Raw genomic sequence first — 24,796 nt, 5'->3', positions numbered from 1 at the left:
GTGGTAATAAGCATCTGATAAACTTCCAGCAGCACACAGAATTTCTGGTTTCAAAAAAATTATAATTCTTCTACATAATAAATGTTTAACACATCTGTTTGTCAGTTTTGGTCATAACTTCTCATCATGGCTTAACATCTAAAAATAGTTCAGGTATAGAGGATCACAGAGATTTAATCAGTGAAACAAGTTTCAGACTTCACAGCAGACAATTTATTTTTCCAAGATGAAATTGCTTGTTTAAAAGTGGATAAAATGAGAGAAATTAAAATTAAGAGAATTTCTGAAAGTGATGCCATCTAGTAGCCTATCCTCATACTGTATCTTCAAATTAAAATCTTTGATGAGCAAGCAATTTTTCAACACCAATTTGAATTCTGTTGGTCAATTTTACAATTAGGAAGTATATTTATACTATTCAGCTTCATTCTGACTCAAAAGAGTGAATTCTCTGGAAAAGGATTTTTTCTTCATTATGATGGTTTGTGTTTTCCACCTAGCATCAGTAGGTTCATGTTCTGCTTTATTCATTCAGTTTCTATACTCACACATATTTTATTTTTCCCCATATTTTCCCTTTCTCATTTCTGTTCCCTGCTATAACCAAAATACAAAAGATCTACTAGTACACTTCTAAATAGGAAATGTTAATAAATGTAATTCTACCAAATAAGTTAACATCTGAAGTCCTTTTTTTCAAAGAAATTTAAGGTAGACTTTCTAGTCTGTCTTGAAGTTTGTTTTTTGACAGTTCACACTAAATAAAAAATGAACTCAGCTGTGAGATGGGAGTGTTTTGGTATGCAGCATTTTTCAAGCACACTGACTAAATTTAATATGGAAGATGTGGAACACAAGTGGAAAAGGAACAGGAAAGTCTTAATGAATTAAAAAAAAAATCCAATATTATTATCAAAATAATACAAACGTCACCCTGTAGTACTGAAGAAATGCAATATTGAGACACTGAGTGACAACCTGAAATTGATTGCTATTGTTCAAGCTGGTTATAATATAGAAACATATAAAGTACATTTTAAAATATGTCATTGCTTAAGTTTACTTGTAATACAATATTGTGTGTACAGGACAGGTTTCCTTCAGAAAAGGTAAGTTTTAAGTGGTAAGATAATTTGTGTCCTACAAAACTATTCTCCTGAAAATCAACATTTATAAAATTGCTATGCATAAAGTGTGCTTTTTTTTTTTTTTTTTTTTTTTTTACTTATGTTGCCAGAATTAGACCATATCATCAAGGTTATTCAATATTCATAATACGCTTTTCAGTGTTATTGATGTTTTCAACAAATCAATTGAATGCTAGAGCTGAAAAAGAAGCACAAAACCCCACAACAAAACACTAGAGAGAGAGAAAGAGAGCTAGAAAGAGCTAGAAAGAGAACCACAAGGAAGAGAGACCCTATTTATCAAGAGAAGTATATTATTACAAAGATGGTATCATAAAGAGATGTCAAAACTCTCAACTTCTTGTTCTCATACTATTTATTGAATGTATACCATATAGGCTAAACGTTTCTCATGGTTCATTCATACCTTCCTTTTTCCATTCATACCCATTTATGAATAGACAAGTAGCTTCATAACAGACTGACGATCTGTTTTGCTTAATTTCCAACACCAAGTCTTAAATATATGAAAGACTTCCTGTGATACGGGAAAGGTCTTTTTAACACCTCTTGCAAACATTCAAAACAGAGAAGTCCTTTTACATAACTAAGCTATCTTATCTTAACGAGACCATTACCAGCCATGTACTTATCTAACTGTAAAATGCATGTGGGAATTCTGCCAGCAGCTTAAGAGCTATCAGATGTCTAAATGTAGTACCTTTTTAGTAAAGCTGAATATTTGCAAGAGAAACTAACCAGACATAAGCAGGTTTTAGCAATTTGTTGTGTTTGAAGAGTAATAGATCTGTAGTCACATGGTAGGGTACATAAACAATATTTGTGCAGATAATTAGTCAGCACAGATAGATTGTTCAAAGGCTGTTAAGAACAAAAAAAAAAAGAGAGAGAGAGAAAGGAAAAAAGGAAAATATAGAGTATATAGAGAGAAAAAAGAAAAGGAAATATATGAGTAAATATAGAAATATATGAGAAAATATAGAGAGAAAAAAGAAAAGGAAATATATGAGTAATACCAAAGGTTTTGTAGATTTAAATTGCATTAATTTAAGAGAGAAAGAAGGAAACAAGAAGAAAAAAAAATAAAAAGACTGTAAAATCTGCTAAAATTGCAATCAGTCAGAAAAAAAAAAAAAAAAAAAAAAAAAGAGACATTTAAAAAAAACAAATGTGCCTGGCCCCACACCCACTACATTGCAGCAATCCCAAATTTTCACAGGAAAAACCAGGCAGTCTTTAAAGCAAAGTGCCCACACATAGCTGCATGATGTAACAGTCCCCATTCAAATCAGTACTGTTCTTGCACAAACATGTTTGTGTTTACACAGTCATTCTGAGGAGATAGTTTGGAAATATCAGAAACAGTCTAACCAAATAAATATGACATTGATATGCAAGAAATATGACTAATCAAATAAACAGGGACCAGATTTATATTTTTTTTTTCTGTAGCATTGGGCAGATCTGCATAAGCAATACAGAAATTCCTGTGCTCATGTTTTCATAAAGTAGTATATAAGTTAATGAGGTAAAGTATATGAGGCCAGGTAATATGAGGCCTCCTTGTGTATAATTTGCATGTGACAAAATAAGTTTCAGAAATACATTAGTTGTTGAAGACTCTCGTATCTTTAACATTTCATTTTCATTATGCTGAGTCAGCTAAATAAAATATTCAGTCTAAATCAATTTGTTAATGTATGTTCATCTGCTTAGATGTACAGGAACAGGATGGAACTCAAGGACAACAGAATAAAAATCTTTAAATAGCAGTCCTTTGAGATTTAAAATCCAAATGCATCCATCTTAGCAGAAAGTCAAGGCAAAAAAATCAGCATTTTTACTCTTTTCAAAAGCATTATCATCTACTTTCTATTATTATTAAATAGATATGAAAAAGGTTTTTTAGATGCATCTAAAGAGAAGGTCACAAGTAGATGTTGAAGTGCCTACCCAATTACAGAAGAAAGAATTTAGGATCACATTAGTGTGTCTGTTGCCCTCAAAACACACTTAGTTATAATAATTCTTCTCTATACTAAAGTGTAATTAATGAACATAAAATTGTTTTAGACATTGTTTCACTCTTTATATACTCTTTGATAATGACTGTGCTATTCTCTCTCAAGCATTAAAATAGAAAATACTAATGAACTATTAGCTGTACTTGAGTGTCACAGAAGACAATCATATACTACCCAGATAGGCCCTAGGACATTTCTCTTTGTCGTGGTTTAACCCGACCGGCAGCTAAACACCACGCAGCCGTTCGCTCACCCTCCCCCCTCCCTCTCTGGGACGGGGGAGAGAAATGGAAAGTGAAGCCCGTGAGTTGAGATAAAGACAGTTTAATAAGACAGGAAAAAAAAAAAAAAATAACAAAATAATAATAACAATAATAATAATGATGATACAATGGTGATAATACGAAAGTAATAATAGTATGTACAAACAAGTGATGCACAATGCAATTGCTCACCACCCGCTGACCGATGCCCAGCCTAACCCCGAGCAGTCCGGCCCCCTCCCCCCGGCTAGCCACCCCTATATATTGTTTAGCATGACGTCAGATGGTATGGAATACCCCTTTGGCTAGTTTGGGTCACCTGTCCTGGGTCTGTCCCCTCCCAGCTCTTACTGCACCCCCCAGCCTGCCCGTTGGCAGGACAGAGCAAAGGCTGAGATGTCCTTGGCTTAGTATAAGCACTGCTCTGCAACAATTAAAGCATCGGGGTGTTATCAGCACTCTTCTCATTCTAAGCCAAAACACAGCATTCCACCAGCTACTAGGAAGAAAATTAATTCTGTGCTAACTGAAACCAGGACATCTATCCACCCCTTATTCCATACCATTTATGTCATGCTCAGGTTACACTCTTTTCCATACATTCTAATTAGTCACCTATAGTAATCATGGTAGTGATAACATACAGTATAATATACTATTTAACATGGTGCAATTCAGTTCATGGGCTATTCTCACCCAGTATTAAATCTCCTTGAGGTACACACCGGACCTCTCCGTTCTTTTGCATCACCCACCAAGTATATCCAGGTCCCTGAGCGAAAACAATTCCACGAATAGGTTTGCCTTTTCCTGAGGCAGGAGTAGCCCAGACTGTTTTACCCAGCATATTTTTTACATGCACTACAGGAACTTTATCCCCATCTACAGTACGTAACAGGTTTGATTGGGCAGGTCCAGCTCGGTTGGTAGATCCCCTAGTATTGACTAACCAGGTGGCCTTTGCCAAATGCGTATCCCAGTTTTTGAACGTCCCAGCGCCCATTGCTTTCAAGGTAGTCTTTAACAGGCCATTGTATCGTTCAACTTTCCCGGAGGCTGGTGCATGATAGGGGATGTGATACACCCATTCAATACCATGTTCTTTGGCCCAAGTGTCTATAAGGTTGTTTCGGAAGTGAGTCCCATTGTCTGATTCTATTCTTTCTGGGGTGCCATGTCGCCATAGGACTTGCTTTTCAAGGCCCAGGATGGTGTTCCGGGCGGTAGCATGAGGCACAGGATATGTTTCCAGCCATCCGGTGGTTGCTTCCACCATTGTAAGTACGTGGCGCTTGCCATTGCGAGTTTGAGGGAGTGTGATGTAATCAATCTGCCAGGCCTCTCCATATTTATATTTCAGCCATCGTCCTCCATACCAAAGAGGCTTTGACCGTTTGGCTTGCTTGATTGCAGCACATGTTTCACAGTCATGAATAACCTGTGCTATAGCGTCCATGGTCAAGTCCACCCCTCGATCACGAGCCCATCTGTATGTTGCATCTCTACCTTGATGGCCTGAGGTGTCATGGGCCCATCGGGCTATAAATAATTCACCTTTATGCTGCCAATATCTCCTTTTCAGTTGGAGTATAGCGGGCCTCAGATCCTCTGTATCCCCGACTCCAAAACCCCAGAGGCCGACCTCGATTTTCCCCAGGTTCTTTCTGCCAGAGGCTCCAGGTGGGGCCGTTCTCCCCGGCTGCAGTGTAGAGCACATTCTTTACATCTGGTCCTGTTCGAACTGGCCCAAGGGCTACTGCATGGACTATTTCCTGCTTGATTTGTTCAAAGGCTTGTCGTTGTTCAGGGCCCCATTCAAACTCATTCTTCTTACGAGTTACTTGGTAGAGTGGGTTTACAATCAGACTGTAATTTGGGATGTGCATTCTCCAAAACCCCACAACACCTAGGAAAGTCTGTGTTTCTTTTTTGTTAGTTGGTGGAGACATAGCTGTTATTTTGTTGATCACATCCATTGGGATTTGACGACGTCCATCTTGCCATTTTATTCCTAAAAACTGGATCTCCCGTGCAGGTCCTTTGACTTTATTTTGTTTTATGGCAAAACCGGCTTTCAGAAGGATTTGGACTATTTTCTTCCCTTTCTCGAAAACTTCCTCTGCTGTGTCACCCCACACAATAATGTCATCGATGTACTGCAGGTGTTCAGGAGCTTCCCCCTGCTCTAGTGCAGACTGGATCAGCCCATGGCAAATGGTAGGGCTGTGTTTCCACCCCTGGGGCAGCCTATTCCAAGTATATTGGACTCCCCTCCAAGTGAAGGCAAATTGTGGCCTGCACTCTGCTGCTAGAGGGATGGAGAAAAATGCATTAGCGATATCAATTGTGGCGTACCACTTGGCTGCCTTCGATTCAAGTTCATACTGAAGTTCCAGCATGTCCGGCACTGCAGCACTCAGTGGTGGCGTGACTTCGTTCAGGCCGCGATAGTCCACTGTTAGTCTCCACTCGCCATTAGACTTTCGCACTGGCCATATGGGACTATTGAAAGGTGAATGAGTCTTGCTGATCACTCCTTGGCTCTCCAATTGACGAATTAGCTTATGGATGGGAATCAGGGAGTCTCATAAGCCATTGCTATAACACTTAGTACCATAATGGTCTGAAACCAGGGCCCGGAGAGGAGAAACAACACTACAGAGAGCAAATACGGAAAATAATGTACTATAATACTCAATTTGGAAAACAGGCGCAGCAGAGTTGTGATTAAAGCAATCAGCATCATGACAAGTTACTATTAAGCAGGTCTAATCCTTACACCAATTTTAGTTTAACACACTCTGATCAGATCTGCCGTTATCTCAACCTTTCGAGCCCCACGTTGGGCGCCAAAAAGACTGTCGTGGTTTAACCCGACCGGCAGCTAAACACCACGCAGCCGTTCGCTCACCCTCCCCCCTCCCTCTCTGGGACGGGGGAGAGAAATGGAAAGTGAAGCCCGTGAGTTGAGATAAAGACAGTTTAATAAGACAGGAAAAAAAAAAAAAAAAAACAAAATAATAATAACAATAATAATAATGATGATACAATGGTGATAATACGAAAGTAATAATAGTATGTACAAACAAGTGATGCACAATGCAATTGCTCACCACCCGCTGACCGATGCCCAGCCTAACCCCGAGCAGTCCGGCCCCCTCCCCCCGGCTAGCCACCCCTATATATTGTTTAGCATGACGTCAGATGGTATGGAATACCCCTTTGGCTAGTTTGGGTCACCTGTCCTGGGTCTGTCCCCTCCCAGCTCTTACTGCACCCCCCAGCCTGCCCGTTGGCAGGACAGAGCAAAGGCTGAGATGTCCTTGGCTTAGTATAAGCACTGCTCTGCAACAATTAAAGCATCGGGGTGTTATCAGCACTCTTCTCATTCTAAGCCAAAACACAGCATTCCACCAGCTACTAGGAAGAAAATTAATTCTGTGCTAACTGAAACCAGGACACTCTTATGTTTTTGTTTTGGTTTGGTTTGTTTGTTTTTCTTTTCTTTTGTTCGATTGTTTAAAAAGAAAACAAATCTTTACCCTTCCCATCTTCAGGATGTTTTCAGTAATGATTATGCACTGTACAGCTGTCATTTCTCATAGCACTCTCCTTGCTTAGGGTCATAATTTATCCTTCCATCAGAAGTGGAAGATAAGTGTTTTTCATTACCCACTATATTTAATATAATTGCAGGGTTTGTGAGCAAAAATGAGGCAACAATTTCAATATGCAAACTGCAAAATATCTACCAGGAAAGGATATTTTCTAGGTTTCTGCTACTTTTTTCATTCTTTGGCAATATAGTTTTTTGACTAACCTTGGTGATATTCAATGTCTTTCTAGAAGTATTTCATTTCTAGGATCCAATGGCATTTTGCTGCAGTAAGAAAAGTTACAGAGTAGGGGTTCTCCCCTTACTATTTCTAAATCTACTAACTGTATTATCACTGCAGTTCCACTGCAGGAATACTACAACATGTGAAAGCTAAGAGTTAGGCATTGTGTTAAACTCTTATCCTTGTCATAGTTCTCCAATAGGAGGAAACTGGTATTTTTCCCCATGTAAGTAGATGGTCGTTCAAGGCAACCAAACCATTGCCTTTCACGCACAGCACATAAAGCTGCTTTCTGAATGCCCAGACTTGTGCACACAGTAAACACACAAAAGTCAACAGAAGGTTTGGAAAGTCTGTCAAAGAAGCTTAGCATCAACGGAGACCAAACTAGTCAAAAGCATTTGGACAACACCTCTCAGACCTACGGATTGATTTTTGTGTGGTCCTGGCTGTAGCCAGGAGCTGGACTTAATGATACTTGTGGGTCCCTTCCAATTCAAGATATTCTGTAGTTATATGATTCTAGTGAAAGACTTTCTTCTTTATTAATGGTGACAGGTATACAGGACACAGAAACAGTAGTGAGGTTAGAAAGCATATGACAAATGTATGACACTGGGCAACATTTCTGTACTGAGGACTTAAGATATTATGAGGAGAAAAAATCACACACAGTTAATAAAAAAAAAATCACAAGTATGAAAATGTTGATATCAAGAAATATATTCACTGAACACAGGAAGGCTCCACATAAAGGGAACCACATTAAAGCAGATAGAAACTTAGTACTGATTTGGCTTATTTTACTGACTGCACATCTGGTTGGGTTGAAAGTTTATCTCAGCACAAAGAAAAAAAAATAACCTGTGAAGTTCCAAATGATATTGTCTGTAATAAATTGATAAACATGTAACTACTTTTTAGCTTTTTTTAGCTTCTGAGCAATCAACATGGTGACAATGCACAGTACCTTTCTCTTGTCCTCAGGCCCCGAGGCAGCTGTGTTTTATTTTACATTAAAGAAGTTAACACTGAGCAGTACCAGTAGCAAAGTCAAGAAGTATGTTTGTACTGGGATTTTCCACACCTCAAGTCCTACTCCTATTGGCACATCCTCTTTTTCATCAGCAAGGAGGGATTTCTGAGCAATATTAGTGACATCATCTGTCAAACAAAAGAAAAAGAGATTTAATTCAAATCAGATTTGATTAACAGCTTTCATGGTAGTAATGCAATGAAAACGTAATTACACAGGGTAACAAAATGCAACAGAAAAAAGAATGCAGAACTACAGCCATGGCTGTAGAATCACATAGCCACACATATGCAGTCTAATTCACAGTTGTTTTGGCTAGATGATCCCCAACGAAAGCTAGATGAAAGCTGTTAAGCTACTTTACCATCAGAACAGTGCCGCGCAGACAGGTAACTGAGCATAGCTAACGCTAAGGTTGTATTCCTTTTCAAAACAAATTAATTGTTTGGGGGTTTAAGTTGCTTTAATTTAACTTAAAATTAATTAATTAATTAATAATAAATTAAATAATTAATGTAATTTAATTTTAATTGTTTGGGGGCTTAAGTTGTGGTGATCACCTAAAAATTGTCACATGCCCACAGGCATGTCTTTGATCTGGTCTTTAATCCTTATAAATACCCAAAATATACCAACAAAAGGAAGTTATCACGTGTCCTGTTGAGCAGAGGACTAGACTGAATTTCAGAAACTTAAATTCTATTCTTTCTGTGTCTGCCCTGCATAGCAAAGGTAAAGATGCTAATTTCCTCTCTTAAAAAATACTGAAAATAGATGCACAAAGCCCTGATATTGTTTCACTTCACATTTATTGAAAATACTTCAACATATTTTGATCATAAGGGAAGCATGACAGCACCTTTACTTAAATTTGTGAAGTACAGGAAAAGGAGTGAAGTCTCCTAAGCAACAAGTCTTGCAGTACATCCTTTGTGTTAGTCAATCACAGACTTACAGTTCAAAAGGGATTCAGACAAGGGAAACAAATTTCAATAATGTAATGATGTCTAACACAAGCCACACTCGGGACTCCAAAGCAGAGGGTGGGCAGACATGACACAGAACTGATCAAAGTCCAGGGTCCATCTGGCAGAGAGCTGCAAGCTAGACAGGATGCCATTTCAGTACAGCACTGAAACATGCTGTACATATTACCTTGCACTTGGTTCAAGCCTTCACCAAAAGCTGTACCTCACAGAGAATACGTCAGGCTTGCATCCAATGGTACCAGCCCTCAGAATGTTAATTCTTAATTGATTTCCTTTCCTTGGAAGCATTCCGTTCATTTCAAGTGGTTTGTTAAAGGTTTTGTCAATTCTCAAATGTTAGTGGGATAAAAACTAAATCCTCAGGGAATAACTTAGCAGCTTGTTTGCTCAACAAGGACAGCCATCCATGCAGGATTTAATGGAAAAGGGGGAGAAAAAATCTTCATGCTTAGGGCCAAATTCTCTGCTGTGAGAGAATACATTTTAAGGGGATGAAAGTGGAACTAGGACCATATCATGGCAAGAGATCAAAGTGCTGAAACAGCTTATTCAGCATCTTTAAGTGGCACAGGAGTCTAGAAAAGAGGAATTTGATTTGTTTCTGTAGAACCTAAACTCCTCGGGGACAGGGAGGCCAAGAACCTGGATTTTTATGACGTCAGAGTTCACCTCATCTTCATCACCCTTTTGGAGCTGCCCTGTTTCTAAATATTCCAGTTGTTATTCCACATAAAAGAACATCTTGTGTTTCTTTTTTTTTTTTTTTTCCTTCTTGGTTACAGAAGCTAATTTGAACATATTTAAACAAAAGGGAAATAGAATTTTTTCCAATGTTAAGAGGTAAATGCAGAAATGTCTAAGAGAACAAGAATTTAATTGTCAAAAATACCAAAATACAGCAATCAGGCCAGCAAGAAAGCAGAGTTAGAAGATAGTTCTTGCTAAGTAGTCACAGAATAAATATTTTCAAATTCAAAAGTTACCCTGATGAGTTTCCTACATTTAAAAATGTATTCAAGTTTCAACAGATCAATTCATTCCATAATACTAATTATGGAAGGAGAAGTTCTTGCATTCTAGAAATCTTGTTAAAATAAACAGCAGATGTATTTGAATTCTCCAGTAAATTTGGGAATAAAAAGTATCTTAATCATATTCTTGACCAAGAGGCCTTCCTATATGAAGGGAACAGTGTTTATAAAGTTTTGAGAAGGATGAACATAAATCAAAGATATGCAATTTCAAGCTGCTGAAAGAACGGCATATATAATAAAAACAGTATAGCAATATAACAATATACCCTTTTTAAAATGGAAGTTTCAGTGGTGTAGTGTATCAATAAGATTAAAACAGAAGAATTGGGAGTAAGTTTTACAAAAACTATTGCAGGCTTGGAACATATTTAATTATGCCTTTATGTCATTAGATACTATCAGAATGCTTCTTGTAATAAATTACCACTAACCACTGGAAACCTACAAACCAATAATCCTTCAGTAATTTTCCCAGTTTCTTAAAAGATATGGCAATACAGAAATAATTTAAAATAATTGGATACTTAATTTCCCATTTCCAGTAACTGTTATGCTGAATCAACTTCTGAATGTGGGGGGAGGATAAAGAGGAGAGGGAAGTGGTTGGTTTGGATATGTATTTCTTAATCTACAAACAAACAGAGCATTAACCATACTCATTCAAATTCATTCAGAACTCAAAAGATATCGTACATGCCAAAAACTCCTCAAAGAACTAAAGCTATTATAGAAATAATATGACAGTTGAGCTGATGTTTGATAAATGAGTAATTTCTTTCCATGTAACGAAGTCACCAACATATTCATATCCTGTAGTTAGGGTAGAACATGCTAAATAAGGAAAGTCAATTAAATTATGTGCTTTGTTACATAATGGCTCTCTAGACAAAAGTTCAGTGTTATAATAATGAAGGTTTTATTTCTGTTTACATGGCAATGACTTGCAATTCTGTCAACACTTCCCAAATACTTAGAAAAGGGATATATCCAAGATATTTTTTTTTTTCAAATGACAAACTGAAATGCAAAGAATCTTCAGTGAAAATTCTGTTTCTGACACCTTATGTCATTATGTCTGATAGCACCATCTCTTGAGATCAACATAAATTTAAAGGTAAGAGCATAAAAGATTGATGCCCTTTGCTTTAGATTCTCTAAACAGGTAAAGCACTCAGTGTTTATAGATTTTAGCCAGAGCTATTTGTACAGGACATCCTAATCCATTTTAACTCTTAAGGGAGTGCATTACCTGAGGAACATTAAAACCATAAGGTTAACAGATATTTTAGAGATTTCTTCTTGGAGAGTATAACACTTGAGGAAAGTTCCTCTGACAACTGGGGGGATGTTGCATACGGTCCACATATGCAGGATCTGTCGACTACAAAAGGAAAAAAAAAATCTCAACCTTTTGCAGTACTAGAGAGATAGTAGCCCTCACTCCTCTGTCCTCCAAGCCTCAAACAATCATAAGTCACCGGCCAACTCATTTTCAGAGCAGAAAAACAAGATAAACAACAGCCACATCCTTACCCTGAGGTAAGAGAAGAGTATTTTCCCTGAATATTTCAGATGCCCTCTTTATATTCTTGTACAGCTGATCCACATTTTTAATTTTTTTTGGAAACAATACTTTTTGGTTTTAGGATGACTAAATGTAAAGTAAAGCATGGTAGACAGTGACAAGAATGACCCAAATAAAAGGCAATACCTTTGCAATGTGGGAATACAGTGCTGAGCACATCTGCAAGTTCTTTGCAGTAGTTGCTAGAAATTTTGCTCGGCAAATGCTTTTTAATAGGAATTTAATTAGAATAACTTCTTAAAAGAAAAAAAGAAAAGGTAATCAAAAATTACACGAGGGTAGGGTGGGGGTTCTTTCTTATTACCAAATGTTCACATATTAAAAAATAATACAAAAATCACACTTCTTTCCAAAAACCCATGACATTTTACTATAGTACCTTGTTTTCTAACCTAAACCTTTTAATTCATAATATTAATTTGATTTATTTGATTTATAATCTTCTAGTAAGACATATACATGTCTGGCACACAAGTTACATGCAAGAAGACTGCATCTTCCTAGTGTTGCCTCCAATTTTTGATTTCTAAGAATGTGATATTTTCTTTGGCAACAGATTTTCTGTAATTTCCAAGGGAGCAAAGAATTTACATGCACATAAATCAGTGGCACAGACACAGCCCTTCATGAATGGGACTCGACATGTCAACAGCCCAAACACACCAGCAACACTTGCATACAATGTATATCGCTTGCTCTCTATTTTACCCATTCAGTCTCCACCTAATATACCAGATTATAGTCAGGAAATGTGAAGCCCTCCAATGTAGCTGCACCAAAAGCAGACAGAAAAAGACCCATATTTAACGTAATCACCAGCACAACATTTTTAGAGCATTCTACATATCCTCAATCAACTTGCACACAGCCAAATGTACAACCACCATCATTTTTATAGGGAACACACTTAGATCTTAACAGGTGCTGACAGAATGACTGAGGACTTTTTCCTACTTTACTTATTTTAATATCATATTTGAAGTTGATAATAACATAAATCAAAGACATTATAAGCAGCAAGTTCTTGCCTACTTCTTCAACAGTCTATCAAGGACACTGACAGAAACTTTCCTGATCTGTTTTAGTCTGCTGTTTTTATTGCAAAATATGTCTTCATTGGACAGAATTTTTATTTGGATAGTAGGAATGACCTGCTCTAGGTGGCCAAGCTTTAGCAGGCTGGGGGTTTAGACCAGATGACTAGAGGTCCCTTCTAAACTCAACCATTCTGTGGTTCTGTGACCTGAGCTGTCACAAAGCAACGAGAGGTAGAAGCAGTAACTCACTTTCCTGCCTCATCCATGCTAGAGCTTTTTGTTTTGGCAGCTCCTTAACAAGTCACTCCCAGCGTCCATCTAAACTTCTGACAGCAATGGTGAACTACCAAAAAATAGGTCAACATTTTCTGTGCTGATTTTGCTGTACTGCAGATTAGTACAACAGTTCCCATACGCCCTAATGATGGCTTGTAAACAGCATGTCATGTAATACTGGTTTCATAGGAATTGATATCATTCCTGCCACCTTGTTGCTTTAATTGGATTTTCAATGCAAAGAAAAATCTTCCCCTTTTTATTTTTTTTTCCTGAAGTAGGAAGCAATAGGCATTCATCAGTGGGTGTTTCAGAAGAACATGAGTGTGACTTGCTCGCGCAGTTGATTTAACACCATAAAACACACTTGGAAAAGAAGTTAATTACAGCATTTACTAGATTCTGCATGAAAATTAGCATAGGTTGCAAACTGCAGGACACAGTTGCTTTTGTGTACAGAAGTAGGAAAATCTATGTTACATAGGGCATATTTTTAATAAATATATTTTTGTAAATCTTCTTGGTAATTAAAATGACTGTGGTGCAGAAGCATTTGTGTGTGGAAGAGCTATCCAAGTGAAACTCTCTCCTTAAATACTAACAATAATTAAACATTACTTGAGAATGACATTCTTTATTCATTAAATATCAAAGACATTAATGTTTGTTAAAAACAATAATCAAAAACAACAACAACAACAAAAAGTTTCAATGAGATTTGTTGAGCGTAGCCAATGGCCAGAGTCTACACAGTCTCATTCACACTAAGAATCAGTCTTTTTATGCATGAAGAAAAATAATATAACATTCAACATAAAAGGTTTTTTTCCCCAACTCAGATTTCCTTCCTGGAGGTTGTGATGGGTGATACCTCTCAGCCTGTTTACACAAGTTTGTGGGCTCTTTTTGTTCCCAAATGTGCCAAATCAACCTACTTCCCGGAGGCCCCACCCCCTGAAATCTATTCTTTCTCCTGAAAAAGCTTTCAGAGATAGTTCCATAGTGCTGCAAGGTCTGAGGCTTCTTAGACCTTACAAGGAGAAGATTATTCTGAAAGTTATCAAAAAACACTTGAAAGACAGCAGTCATTGGTCACAGCAAACACGAGTTCACAAGTCCTAACTAATTTAACTAACTTAATTTCATTTTATGACAAGGTTACCCATCTATCTGACCAATGGAAGCCAGTTGGTGTAATATGTTTCGATTTCAGCAAAGCCTTCAATATTGTTTCTTACTTTTGGACAAAACGTCCAGCATACAGCTAGACAAATACATACTATGATAGGTGAAAAACTGGCTGATGGGTTGGCCTCAAAGGGTTATAGCAAATGGCTTACACCACACTGGCAGCCAGTCACTAGTGTGGCTCCCCAGGGCTCTATTTTAGAGCTAGTTTTCTTCAATTTTTTTTAAGCAATCTCCAACACACGCTAACCTTCCAGATAATACTAAATGACGAAGAGGATCTGTGAATTCATTTGAGGGTAGAAAGGCCTTGCAGAGAGATCTTGACAAATTAGAGCACTGGGCAATCACCAACCACGTGAAGTTGAACAAGAGCAAGTGCCAGATTCTACACCTGGGAAGGGGCAACCTGGTTGTACTTACAGATTGAGGGATGAGAGGATGAAAAGCAGCCCTGCAGAAAGGGATTTGGGGGTTTTGGTCAATGGTAAGTTTAATGTGAACAAGTAGTGTGGCCTAGCACCCAGGAGGGCCAACCATATCTTCAGGTGCATCAGGAACAGCACTACCAGCTGGTCAAGAGAAAGGATTGTCCCACTCTGCTTTGTGCTGGTGCAGCCTCACCATGAGTACTGTGTGCAGTTTGGAGCACCACAGCATAAGAAGGACATAAAACTATTAGAGTGCGTCCAAAGGAGGGCTACAAAGATGGAGGGCAAGGCATATGAGGAGCAGCTGAGGTCCCTTGGTTTGCTCAGCCCAGAGCAGAGCAGGCCAAGGGGAGGCCTCATGGTGACCTGCAGCTTCCTCACGAGGGGAGTGGAGGAGCCGGAGCTGAGCTCTGCTCTCTGGGGACAGCAACAGGAGAACGGCATGGAACTAGGACAGGGGAGGGTCAGGCTGGGTGTTACGAAAAGGTTCTGCACTAGTGATTGGGCACTGGGATTGGATCCCCAGAGCAGTGGTCATGGCACCGAGCCTGCCAGAGTTCAAGAAAAGTTTGGACAACATTCTCAGACATACAGTCTGATTTTGAGGTAGCCCTATGTGTAGCCAGGAGTTAGACTCAATGGTCCTTGTGGGTCCCTTTTTACTCGGCATATTCTGTGATTCTATGATCCATGGAGAGTTTCTAACCCTTTCTCTCTAATGGAAGCTTTCTCTTAGATCAGTTTCAAGCTGCGGAATACCATTTTTTGGTGCCCTGGACTGACCCAGCACTTGAAGCTATTTTGTCTTGCTATTATACAACTTGCTCAAAGACATAGTTTGGAACAATAAAGGTTTTCAAGACTATTTTTATTTTCCACTCCTACACAGAGTTTAGTAGTACCTTAGCAAAGTGACTGCGATTGCTGAGGCAAGATTGCCAATTAGACTAGCCCTCAAAGGGGCCTTATTCATGTACTAACTCTCTTCCTCACTATTTCAGCTATTACAGACATGTAGTGTTTAAGTCTGAAGAAGTGTTTTTCATACCTAAGTCTCTGATAAGGCAATTATGTCTGTGACGGAAAAGTAAAGGTTGTCACTTTTAAAAACAACTATCTTTCCACTGGTGCTCCTCAGGCCCTAGTATTTGCTAAACTTAAGCCTAATGAAAGATTTATTAGGCTATTCTGGCCTTTAAGTTTCTTGCACCTATGGCTTGTTATGCCTCAGCAGTTGATTCAAAACAGATAGACGTGGTGCTTAGGGACATGGTTTAATGGGTGATAGTGGTGGGATGGTTGGACTGGATGATCTTAGAGGTCTTTTCCAACCATAATGATTCTATGATTGGGTTTATGTGTCAAGGTTGTGGTTGGGGGTGGGAGAATGCAGAGGTGGCCTCTGTGAGAAGAGACTAGGCACTCCCAATTCTCTCAGCAAGCCCTTGGCCTCCTCCTACTATTGCAGTACATAAATATGGAAGACATTCATTCAGCATTTATAAGGGTATCAGCACATACGTGTTGGTGGCCCTTTACAAAAACAACTGTATTTCTAAGCCTAAAAAACCTGCAAGCTGTTTCTCATAGCTCAACCCTGAAAGCCCCTATGCAAAGGCTAGAATTTACTCATTTAACTTCTTAATTGAAGTCAAAGTCAATTAAGCAAGAAACTTTCACATCGGTAAGCTATTAGCATGAGTTGGGAAATAGACAAAAGTGACTTTCTACAAATAATAGTATTCACATTAAATTCCCTTGTACACCAATAAGAAAACTGCACTGTGCCACAACAGTTATACTTCATTGTATGCATTTTATTTTTCAGAGGTTTTAACAAACTACTCAAATTTTTATTTTTTATTTTTTTTCTGGCAGCTCTATGGCAGTTCTTTCCTTTAAAAGCCAGATCCTAGCAGCTACCAGCAGTCTTGAAATAGACTATTCAGTAAAAGAAAGTTTGAAATTAATACATTTAAAATTCCAGACAAAATGAAAGCCAAAAGCTATACTGTCTTTGTGAGGCTAGGAGTTGGTATCATGTGAAGAACTGGAAAAATATACATTTCTGCTTCATTACATTACAAATACCTTGTAGGATATGATCACAGAGTAGGCCACTTAAACTTTTCCAGTAATATCAGACTAAAATTTCTGACTTGAGGTGCTGCTCTTGTATTTTCATAACTTTTTGCAAAGCTACTTTGAAAAATGAAGAACAGTAGCTATCTGAAAACGGTCAAAGATTAAGAAAGTTAGAATATACTCTGCCTGAACAGGCTAAGATTAACTGTAAAAAAGAGGCAGACAAGATGTCAAAGACTCATTACAGAGGCAGTCCACTATAGTGCTATAATATCCTTCTAATTCCGTGAATTGTATATTCCTAGATACCAATATGTATGCATGCAAAAAAATGCATACCTAGGTAAATGAGAAATAACATGAAGTTGGAAGAAATGTATCGATACACCTACCGTGAATTTCAGCACTAGCTTTACTTGTTATTTTTCCTGTTTAAAACACAGCCCTCTTACTAACATTGAATCAGTGTTGCAGAATCAACTTGCATATGTTCTAAAATCAAGGAAGCCAGAGATAAAGTTATTCAACCCTCATTTCTAGTTTTCTCCTTTGTATCCCCCAACACACATATTCACTATATTTCTTTTCATTGCTAATACACAGTGCCTAACATAATGCTGGTAAAACATCCAACACCACTGATCAGTCTCATCAAATCTGCAGTTTCAGCCATCCAAGAATACCCTCACAGGTGATGATCAGTACTTCTTTGCAGATACAGTATGCCAAGGGAAGAGGTGTGCGCAAGGTCACACAGTGAGTCAGCAATGAATTGCAAAAAAGACTTGGGGCAGCCATGTTGCATGTGCTTCAAATGCAGTTCAGCACTTAGCCCTTGGAATAAAATGTCCACTTTCCATACCTAAATGTGTCAATTAGCTGTGTGTTATGACACAGATTGAGCATCCTCTTTGATGTTCAGTTTAGAGTACATTACTATTAAATGCTTCAATTCCAACAGCAAAGTTGCAGATCTCTACATTTCTCAGAGTTACACAGAAACCATTAAGTACATAGATCCTGCATACTTAAGGACTTCATAATGATCATTAAAATGACAGGTGTACATAGATGTGTAAATTCTGAGCTTCTCACTGCTCTCTTCTCGGCTTCTACAATGACTTAAACTTTAATAATATCAGAACCCGGTTAGTGTATTTTTCCACCTACTCATAAAATGTATTTAACATGCTGTCTCTGAATAGAAAAAGTGATGTACAATAAAAGCTGATAGAAGTTTAATTCTCCCAGAAACCTCGGCGAGTCCAATTAAACACTGACAAGCATAACAGTTTGAAGCAGGCACTGTTTGATACAAAGACATTACTATATTCAAATAAAGGACTTCACTCTAGTTTTATGTGAACAAAGAGCTGCTTCCAGTTAGAGTCATAATAATGGGGGATGGGAGGAGAAATAAATCCAAGTGATCTTTAGATACTTGCCTTTATGGAACAATTACTCTGTGGTCTGGTCACATCCTTCTTCAGCCTTTTCACCAACTGCATGGTAAGGAAAAGTGCTGTAGAGATGTGCTAATGTGTAATCATACTAGGTATTAAATTCCAGTTTTCTGTTAATTCCTTTCCAGTTATATACCAAACTAAATTCTTCACTATTAGGAGGATTTCATGCCTGACAGTAGCACACTTCACAACAGGACATACAAAAATTTTACAACTATTACTGAAGATGCATCTACTTTTCAAAAGATATTTAGGTGTCTAGAGATGCAGAGAGCTAGCTGTATTCCTTAAAACTGACAAACAATGTATGCTGATACTTGCAATCCTTTTTCCTTTCTCTCCTCAGGCATTTTTATATTATATAAATACACGTACACACACAGAGAGTAACATATATATTATATACCAAAACAGAATGCTGTCAAACACATTGCAGAAGTGGCCATGGATTTGGAAGAATAAGTCCGTTTCTGTGATGCTTATTGTCCTCTACTCTCATCTCCAGAAACAGTGACCCAACCAAGGCACTACATTGGTGTTCACAAAGGCCGGGAGGAATTTTAACTGGGATGTGCAATACCACAGTAAAACAGCCATGTTCCATACTGATGGGAAGAAAAAGGCCACAACAGGACGAGCGAGCCTGCAGGGCACAGTGCCTACAAAGTACTCTGTGTAGTGTTTTTTTGTTTTGTTTTGTTTTTCTCCATTTTCCTGGATTTGTTACACTCCCTTTGACATTTCAAAGATCTGTTTATAAAACTGTGCAAAATACTCTACCTTTTGGGAACATGAGCATGGAGACCAAGTACAGACACAAGCTTAGTTCTAACATTCCCACAAAGAAGTTCCTCACAGCTCTCATCACTGTAACACATGCTGAGCTTAAAATTCTCGCAGGCCTGTCAGCAATAACATAGATCTGCTTATTTTACTTTGCCAGTTCAAAAAGTTCAAGCTCAGCAGCCATAAGTGCAACTCAGTGCTGTTCTCTCATTTCCACACCTGTGCAGAGTGAACCTTCCCCTCTTCTGCTGGCTAACTCACCCATGGATTTTTAAAAGTGTCCTGCTGCTCTAATAGATTTGCAAAGCAAAATAAACTTGGTTCCAGGAGAAGTCTCAACTTCCTTTAATTTGTCTGCTCCATAACAAATTAATTTTGAAATTAATATTCTTCTAACATTATGTCAGGAAATATCAACTCAAATTATTTGCAATACCAAATACATTGTACCAACTATTTTTATTCATGATTTGGTTAAGCAGTATGACAAATAATTTTATTTGAGGTAGGCCTAACTATGACTTTGTTCTGATTTCCTCACAGTGTTAACAGTATTAATTTATTTTTCACTTTCTTCATAGCATGATCTTTAATAAGAATAATAAAATAATGACTTAAAAAAAATATTCATTGCATTGCCACATATAATTTAAATGCCACACAGAAATGTTTTGATAAATTCTTTGTTTGGTTTCCGTTTTTTTGTTTGGTTGTTTTTTGCCTTTACTTTGCCCGCATTTAATAGATTACTTGGTTTTATTCCACATTTTGTTTACTGCATATTTATATAATCACCTCTCAGTAAATAAAATTTCAGGTGAAATAGACTGCTGCTCAAGTCAGCAAAGATGTATTAGAAAAAGAGACACTAACATATTCATGCTGGTGCATCAAAGGATCCATATTTATTAAGGACAATGGAACAAAAAGTCAAGGAAAGTGCAACCATCAGCAGAAGTGCATGTGTTGCTGATAAAATATATTTCAGAAGCCATGTAAAAGTAATACAGTCCTCAGATATAGTTCAGGTGGATTGTACACTCCTTTACACAGCTAACTTTTGTATATAGAGATAAATATGTATTTATACATATTTATATGCATATTTATACATACATTTATATGTATACAATATTATATATACATATAAATATATACATTATATATGTATATAGGCATACATATATACATACATGCACACATACACATATTATATAATATATATAAATATATATTATTTATATAATACATATATTTATATGCATATTTATACATATATTCATGAAATATATGTATATATATATTCATATATACATATTTATTCAAAAAAAAAAAACAAGATCTTTTTTTGGACCAGCATCCATTTGTGTACATCTCTCTAAACCAGGAAAACATAACACTTTTAATATCAATTCCTTCAGAAGGGTTTAAAATGGATACACATACACTTAGAACTTTCTGGCATATTTTGCCTTTTGTTAAATAGTAGGTACATTGGTACATGGTAGGACTAATGCTGTGGACATGACCTCTAGTACATGCAGTACTAAAGGTAGTTCAGTATCAGCTACTACCTGATAACCCAACACCCTGCCTGATGTCTTTCTGGTTCAGCACAGCCTTTTAATTAAGTTGTTCACAAGGTTGCATGTATCTATTGTAATTTAAAATCTAGCAGACTTCACAATTGTCCATTTGTGCATCCATTACCTTGAGCAAACCTGCACTAAATTTCTTCTTGTCACCATGCAGCCAACACATCCACAAGCTTTGTAAAACCCTTGTGGTTTTTTGTTTGTTTGTTTAGAATACTCACTCACTAACACAATTTATTTGTTGAAAACATAACAGCTGCTATAAAGCAAACAAAAAGTTAAACTGTATACTGGAGCACTGCTAAGTATGAAGTGTTAATGTATTTCAAATTTGAGGGGTTCATAGTTAGTTAATTTCAGACCACTGAACATTTAAGGCACAACAAAAAGTTTTTAAGTTTCTCAAAAGTAACTTAATTAGGGATTATAGTATATATCTATAAATACATACATAATATATCTATATCTGTGACTTAGCCACCTAGTTAATATCATTTTTAAATACCAAGCCAATCAGCAACATTTGAGGAAAAAAATAAAAAAAAGTTACCTATAAGATAATTGATGTTTCTTGGTACTTCAACAAGAAGACAACAGAAAGGAAGTTATAATCCCATAAAGTCCTCTGGCTGCTGTATGACAATAGGATAAATGATCCCTTTCTTTTTGGTTTTGCTGTTCCTAAAATATGACTTAGTACTTCTGTAACCAAGTGATCAACATGTTTACAGAGGGAGGTGGAGATGATTTATGCACACGGAACTATATTTTTCTTTGTATACACTTCTTGTTTACTCTAAGCTCCATAAAACTTGGTAATTATATGAGAAAATTTTAATACAGTCTGCTCCAACTCCAAAGTCTGGAGGCATGGACTAAAATGTATTCCCCCATCAGTATGCTGCTCTTTGGAAGCATGTTGTTACCTGAAGAGTTTCTCCAATCAGTCTTGTTAAAGAACAGAGTTATTCCAAAATTTATAAATACTATTATAACATCTCAATGAAAAAAAAAATATATGTTGAAATCAAGAAAATTAATGACTGAAGTTGCAAACAGACCTGAGATCCTGATTCAAGAGCAGCACCAGAATCTTTTAAGAGAGAGACTTGATGAATCAGTAATATGGATACATTGATCAACTGGAAATCTGGCAAAGACTTGATACATAATATTCCATTCTAATACAGAATTAATTGTTATTGTAATTATTATTATCTATTACAGAATTATGTAAAATACTTGATTTAAATTATATGTATATAAATCTAAAGTGAGGCCAGGGTTAAAACAGCAACATAAACAATGTAATTTTAACAACAGCAACAAAAAGAGGAAAAAGGAAGAAAAAGAAGATACATAACTTTATTCCAACTCACCTCTTGTGCAAACTACAAAGGTGGGGTAAGAAGCTAAAAAACACTTGTCCCTTGACCTGGCTCTTGCTAATTACCAGTTCTAGCATTGTTGGATTTTAGCCTAATTAAGAAATTTAATTAAAGTCCAACCTATACTACAAATGAGAACTGTACTAGAGCATAGCATCTTGCTGGCTTTGCTGCATCATTAGTGCCTCTCAGTGAGTGTCAGCTGCAGTACACCTCTCTTGCGCAGGTGTGCTTTTGCACCTCAGCTTTGGAGCCAGGCGAAGCCATCCAGCAAAATTAGCACTCTTTCACCTACCCCAGAAATTACAGAATCACAGAATTTTCTAGGTTGGAAGAGACCTCAAGGTCATCGAGTCCAACATCTGACCTAACGCTAACAGCCCTCCACTAAACCATATCCCTAAGCTCTACATCTAAACGTCTTTTGAAGACTTCCAGGGATACTACCCGTTACTCAGAACATCACACAGCTCATTAGATTCAGGTAAGTATAAACCAACAAAAAGGCTTCATAAAGGGACGAAATTGTGTTTATTATTTGTAACACCAGCTTTCACATTTCTTAGCTGAGTGCCAGTAGACAAAGACCAGATTGGAATTCCCTTAATGAAAAAGTTAAAATAATGCAACTATATATAATGATCTCTTATTCCAAAATATGTTGCATTGCACATACTAAAACATTTGCTATCTACGTTTTTTTTTTTTTTTTTTTTTCCCCAATTTAGAGAAAGGATGAGCTTGAAACGTCAAAACCTGGAGTTATGCCTAGGAAAGTTTACTGTATGAGCTTCAAGAACAAATTCTTAAGTTACCATCTACAAGCAACAAAAAGATGTATATAATTATGTCTGCATCAAGAATTTCTTCTTAAACAAAGGTGATAGTTTGGTTAAAATGCTGTGAACGATAAATTATCTAGAAGGTCCCAAGTAGTACATACCCAGAAATGTGCATATCATACTGTGCATCAGTCCCAAAAAGCAGAAAAATTAGTGCCCAAAACATACCACCTCTCCAGGATCTTGGAAACAGTAACAGAAAAAAATGAAATTGTGTTGTAATAATCAAATTGGATAAAATATTAGTATCTCCAAAGTATTTAACATTATGTTTTGCTCAATTTCAAGTTAACATTACAAACAGTCAAAATATATCTGGTATGTTCTGGTATGAACATCACATGTGAGGTGTTTCCTTCCTTCTTTTCAGTCTAGACTACTGCATCCAATTTTGTGCAGAAATGGGCCATTAAAGGAGTCTAGAAGGAAGGAACAAGAAATAACCTAAAAAGTGTGGCTGAAAGAAAATGAGAAGTGTGAAGCACCTTCCTATCTGTGAAAGGTTTTTGCCAAGAGAAAGAGGAATAAGCTCCTCACCAGATGAGGTGGGAAGCAGGTGAGAAAGAAGTAGGATTTAGGTTAGATCATATGAGGGAGAGGGGGTGTCCAGTAAGACTGGCTAAGTAGTGAGATAAGCTAGAAAGAAGAAACCTGGAAAGATCTATCAAATCTTTTTGACAAGTTAACTCTACCAGGCAGGCAGTTAAGAACAAGCTGAATAAATGTGCTTTATATACCAGTGCCTCTCTCAAAGAGTACAACAGACCAAGTAATGTAGAATTACATGTTCAAAGATTTCTGTTTAGCTATTTTCTGCTGAATTTCTTGTTACAGATTTGTAGGGGAGAATGAATAGGTAACTTGGAGATTAGTGCTTTTAATACAGCTCATGAACATTTAACATTTGGGCAAAGTAAAACACAGACGGGTGCAATGGAAAGGAAATAATCATCCAACAGAACTGATTGCTCCAAATCTATTCCACGTCAATATACAGTTCAACAAAAAAAGCATCTGCCTTATCTAACATCTACAATGATGGTGAATCTATTTGCACAAGTACCAGAGTGACTTTTCTTTGCATGCTCAAAGACAACAGGAACAACTTCCTTTTTAAGCATCAGTTCACTACACATTAAATAGTTGCCTGGTATTCTACTGACTCCTCTGCAGTTATTCAAGTTTGTCAGAGGCATAACTTCTGAGAAGAAAAAAAAAACAACAAAAACAAGAGAAACACACACACTATGTGGTTAACTTAACTGGTATTGCTTTGAAAATGACAGACACATCTGTTGAAAACAAAACATAAATGCTGTAATTGTTCAACTGCAAGCTTCTACAGTCCTATTAAAGAAGGTTTGATACAGCAAAACACAAAATATGAACATATTCATTACAGAAGAAGTTCAGAACACTCAAGAGTTCCTAAATCTTCAGCAGCTACAGCTGACCTGATGTGTTAATATACAAGTTTGACAGATCTGCCTTTATAAAACACAACTTTTATAAGAGGATGAAGGACTTGAAAAGCAATTGTTGACATTTTCCCATATCATGTGTTTTATAACAGAAATGCAAACAATAAAAAATGTCATTCTGAATCTAATTCTGTATTTTTCCTGCTTTGTACATGATAGACTGACATAATAAGATTAATATCAGCTTAGCAACTTCTTGCTTCCTGTAGATCAGTATTACCTATTTGTATTAGAAGAAAATCCTGAACACCGAACAATTATTTCCACTTTTTATAACACAGCTTGACTATGATTTATCAGTCA

The 24,796-nt window shown here is 37.0% G+C and overlaps 1 protein-coding gene across 16 annotated transcripts in view; it reads right to left on the bottom strand.

Annotated features, from left to right (window-relative positions):
* Window positions 1–24,796, bottom strand: part of JAKMIP1 (janus kinase and microtubule interacting protein 1) — a 157,848-nt gene that overhangs the window by 96,331 nt on the left and 36,721 nt on the right. For 8 of the 16 annotated variants that reach the window (XM_084517955.1, XM_084517958.1, XM_084517959.1 and 5 more), the window contains exon 1: window positions 1,555–1,707. The gene's annotated coding sequence lies outside the window, so the exon portion shown is untranslated. Of the gene's footprint in view, window positions 1–1,554; window positions 1,737–8,244; window positions 8,439–24,796 lie in introns of those variants that run through there. The other 8 variants (XM_084517944.1, XM_084517946.1, XM_084517949.1 and 5 more) reach the window with 2 other exon arrangements.

This window comes from Aythya ferina (assembly GCF_964211825.1).
Source record: "Aythya ferina genome assembly, chromosome: 4".
Taxonomy (NCBI): domain Eukaryota; kingdom Metazoa; phylum Chordata; class Aves; order Anseriformes; family Anatidae; genus Aythya; species Aythya ferina.
This window is presented reverse-complemented; position numbering and strand designations above follow the sequence as displayed.